Source organism: Lupinus angustifolius, chromosome LG18 (genome assembly GCF_001865875.1).
Source record: "Lupinus angustifolius cultivar Tanjil chromosome LG18, LupAngTanjil_v1.0, whole genome shotgun sequence".
NCBI lineage: Eukaryota > Viridiplantae > Streptophyta > Magnoliopsida > Fabales > Fabaceae > Lupinus > Lupinus angustifolius.
Genome location: NC_032026.1, coordinates 10118964 through 10124096, shown reverse-complemented (window position 1 = coordinate 10124096; position 5133 = coordinate 10118964). Strand labels below are relative to the sequence as shown.

Here is a 5133-nt window from a genome sequence, read left to right as displayed (position 1 = left end):
ACCTATACACGTGTCAAGCTTAGAATAAAAATTTTCCCGCTCAAACTCTACACATTTCTACAACAATCACTCACTCATCACATAAATTCCAGCTGTTATTATTATCTATTAATATAAATAAGAAAATTATGTTCTTACTTTTTCAAGCTTATTAGAAGAAATTTGTTCCCGCTCAAACTCTACACATTTCTGCAACAATCACTCACTCATCACATAAATGCCAGCTGTCATTATTATTATTATAATAAATAAAAACTATAAAAAATTCAGCCAAGAAATTTAAATGGCAGTTGTCAATCATTATTTTGCAACTCCCTCACTCTGCACATTGTTCTGCAACTCCCTCACTCATCACATTAAATGGCAGCTATGAATCATTATTCCACCTACTATTTTTTGTTCATTAATTAATTATTATCACATTTGTTTGGCTCCTTCTTAAATGTACTACTATTCATATTTTCAATGATTTTTAGTTTGAATGTAATATATTTTATCAGCATGAGGATTTACCCACATTCACTACATGTTTCACTATTCAGCTGAATTATTTTTTTTAAGTGTTAATAGTGATTAAATATAAATAATATATGATATAGTGATAATATATAAAAATCATACACTATCAGTGTATACATTTTTTCTCTTTTAGTTTTCCACCTTAACACTTACTTTCCTCCTTAAAATAAACCAAAGTTTTATTACTCATGCTAATGATGTCACATTGCTCAAAACAGACGTAAGTCATCGGGCACTACATGACCATCCATTTTCTTTTCATCTTTATTATTATTACAGCCAAAACTTGTCACATTTAAGCAGTAAGCTCAAGTAACGCTGATAGCTTCTCCCCATAAACGTACTATTATTGATATTCGTTAGAAAGAAACTCTTTATTTCCTAGGGCTTTGGGACTACTATTCATATTTAGTTAGAAAGAAACTTTTCATTTCCTAGGGCTTTGGGTTGCATTATCATTCATAAATGTGTTGTCATATTTATCACTCTAACACAATGACTCCTAGAGACCTATTTCTCAGCTTCATCATTACTGTTACTCTTCACTTCCCTCTTATCTATGATACATTGTTTCTATTATTTTTCACTTTTCAAAATACTCAATTTGTGCTTCAGACAGTGGTAAGATTTTTTGCTCAAAATTTTTCATGTTGTTATACCGTTACTTTTTCTATGTTCATTGTATTTCTTTTGTTGTTTATCATTATACTACGCCTTCCATTGTTATAATTTACTTTTTTATATCTTCACTGCATTTCATTTTTTTTTTTACTTATGTTATTAATTTTTTGTTTCTTTCTGTAGTATATAACATTTATATTTGATATTGTATTTTTTGCATCCTCCAAAGCCATTTCATATATTGTTATTTTATTTTATTTTTTATGCTCCAAAGCTATTTCACCTTACAAACCCTCATTTATTGTTGTTGGATCAATTTGTTATCATTGTGAAGTTATTAGTGATATCTTTTTTCAGCTGAAATTATTGCCTGTTAATGGTAATAATGATAATGAAATTCTCATTTCACTTTTTTTTACTTGCAGCAATCATGGCACGTAGAGTGAACTTCATTTCTGATATAAACGGTTCAAAAGATACTTGGAAGTTGAAAGTTAGGATAATTGGTCTTTGGCGGGTTGACAAATCTTCTGCTCCCTCTTTGGAAATGATTTTTATGGATCAAAAGGTGTTACTTTGTTAGCCATTGTTTTCCTTTCTTAGATATTTGTTTAATGTATTTTATTAAATTTCAAACATAATAACTTTTAATTTTATTTCAGGGAGACAAAATACAAGTTGTTGTTAAAAATTATCAAATTTCACAATAGGAGCCTCAACTGGAAGAAGGGAGTAGTTACATTGCTGAAAATTTCGATGTGGTTCTTAATGAAGGTCTATATAGAGGTTCGAACCAACCCTTCAAGCTTATCTTCCAAAAAGGTACGATAATGAAAATGAATGAACTGTCTGAAATTCCACCGTATGTTTATCACTTCACTACATTTGAGGACATTTTTAATGAAGTTGTTGTTACTGATGTCTTAGTTGGTAAGTGTAACACATTTTGAATATAGTTTAAAATTATTTCGATTATTCTATATGCTACCTAATGGATTATTATTTTTTAGATGTTATTGGCGAGTTTATAGATATTGAGATGAGTCAGCCTGAATCCACCCCAAAGAAAGTGGTGTTCTTCATGAGAGACCAAAGGTTATTTGAATTTAAAGCCCTTTATATAAAGTTATGAATTTTGTTACAACAATGACAACCTTTAACAATTTATTTGCTACCAACTAATGTTGTAGGGGAAATACTCTTAGTCATACATTGTGGGGCCAATTTGCTGGGCAATTACTGAAATTTGAAGAGAATCATAAGTTTGGTCCTATTGTTGTCATCCTCACCCTTGCCAAGATCTGTGATGCTAAATGTTGTTTTAATGTTAAATATATGTTTATTACATGAAAGCAAATAATAGTGAATATAATCTGCGTATGACACTTCTTTAAATTTCATAGGAGGGTATCCGGTGACTATTCAAAATACTATGTATGGTTCAAAGCTTTTTATCAATGATGACAACATTCCACATATTCAACTTTTCACAAGCAGGTTAACAAAATTTCCTAACAACTTTTCTATCAAAATTTCAGCTTTATATTGGGTGTGATTTCACCTATAACATGTTTATATGTAATAGTTTGGACACAAGTAAATCCTATGAATCATATAGCCAACGAATGAGCCAATCGTCTTCATGCTCTCAAGGTGGGTCTCAAGATAAGTTTTTCCATAATGCAAATGTGAAAACAATATGCGAATTGATTCCGGTTGGGCAGGTATTATTCTAACTCTCCTACATTCTAGCTCCCTCTTGCTTAAAATAATTAGTAACATTGTTGTCCATTGTCTTTACATTTGCATGTTAAGGAATATGTTTGTGTTACTTATGATAAGATTGAGAAACTCTTAGCTAATGGATGGTACTATGATGGCTGCCCCTAGTGCAATAGAAAGGTTGGTGCAATTAGGATACCTTTTAACTGCCCTGGTTGTGGGAAGTACTTGCAAGAAGTTGTTCCTAGGTATTAATTAATTTTCCTGCAATATGTTTGGTCTTAAATTGTTAATGTGCTAATTGTTATTTAAAATTATTAGGTTTAGAGTGGAAGTCAGGGTTAGTTATTGTAAGGACGACATGAAATTTGTCTTATGGAATCGAGAGTGTGAGCAGTTGATCAAACAACCAGTTGTTGATCTGAAAGAGTTGATGATATTGGTAACGTTTAACATTAGGTCAATTGAATTTGTAGGAAATGAAAGTACTGCATTTTTTATTCATTAAAGTTTTCTTTTTCATCCAGGAGGGTGAATTTAATCCAATGTCTATTCCTCAAGCCGTGGATGACCTTGTGACCAAATCACTAGCCTTCAAGGTCAAACTCTAACCAACCTACAAACGTTGTTCTGTCATTCAAGTCTCAGAAGATTCACAACTTATTGCCTGATTATTAGAGAGGATTGCACTTGATCAAGTATGATTAGAAGCTTTTGAAATGTCATTATTTAACATTTTCTATAACAATGATATACAACATTCAATAATATAGAAAACACAAAAGTAATATAGAAAACTCTAATGAATAACATCTATATGTGAATCTTAATTAACTACAAGTAGTTCTAAGTCTTAAATATACAAGTAGTAGTAACTCCCACAACAAATTATAGGAAGTACCAATCACAATATGCTACAAAATATGAAGGCTTGATAGCACAAAATGCAGTGAAAGAAGCAACTATATGCAGAATCCTTAGTAGGTACTATATGCATAATACTTAGTAGGTAGTATTTTCACATAGGTACGAAGTTATAACCAATAACTTTTAAATTTCACAAGAAAATTTAGAATATGCACATGGAGGTAAATAACAATTGAACTCAACTAGGATCATATAAAACTAATTATTTTCCTTTTCTTTTTACTGGATATGTACTTATATGTACATGACCTTAGTGCTTTGGAAAAAGGGAAGTCTTTGGGTCTAGCTTTTAAAGAAGATGATGGTTTTGAATGTGTAAGCCCAATGTCTATTGTTATTTTATCATTCTCTTCTACCATATTTGTTCCAAAACTCCACTAATACGACATTACGTGTTTTTTAATATAGCAATCACTCTCAGCAACTGCTGATTATGATCCTGAATGTTTAGCATATCTCACTCTACTTAAGAGGTTGGGATCTTCTGCCCTATCTGAGGATGCCTGTAACACCGCGAATTTTACGATTTTGAATTATAAGGTTTTATTAATATTGTTATTAATTATATTTTTGAAAATGAATTTCTGGGAATTTTCGGTAAAGAATTAGACAAAACTCTAGTTGAGTTTTAGTCTTGAAATTTTATTTCTAATTTGGTGGTAAATTTTCATGATTTTTGAAGACAGTCAGTTTCGGACCACTGTCAGGGCCGAATCTCACCCGGTACGGCTCAAAAAGTGGTTTTTGAGTTCCGTAGCTCGGAATCGAATTCCGATTGCGCCGTTGGCTTCATAATTTCATTTCTTGTCAATATAGACTCTAATTACACCCATACCTATTTTCTAAATATTTTTCACTCAAAATGTTGAAATCCCAAATTCTAACCGAATATTAGGATCGTGCAATTTATAATACCCGATTGAGTATTGACCGATAATACTCGGAACGAGTATTGACCGGTAATACTTGGAAATGTTTATCGCACGTGTCCACAAGGTGATCATTTCGCATTGGGATGTGAGATTTGACTTTCCATAAAGCAAACCTCACATCACTCAATCTCATGAAATCATCATTAGCCACCCTATGAGATTTTGTAATGATTTCCTAGAGGGAAATCTGATTTCCTTCTCTCATTAAATACTCTACACTTCACACTTCACTCTCACACTCTCTCATTTGCAAAATTTTCAAGAGAAGGTAAAAAGCTCTCTCTTCATTTTTCTCTCATTTCTCATTGTTTCTTCCATCTTCAATCCTTGATCTCTCAACATTCAACCAATGGATGTTGATGAGATTTAAGTATGTTGTTCATGAGTATGTCAAGAACATATTCAGCCGTTG

The 5133-nt window shown here is 31.7% G+C and overlaps 1 long non-coding RNA gene across 1 annotated transcript; it reads left to right on the top strand.

Moving 5' to 3' along the window:
- On the top strand, positions 1785-2843 carry LOC109332737. The gene is made up of 4 exons (XR_002105935.1): positions 1785-2070; positions 2151-2235; positions 2544-2637; positions 2726-2843. It is a non-coding gene; the product is annotated as an uncharacterized LOC109332737 (long non-coding RNA).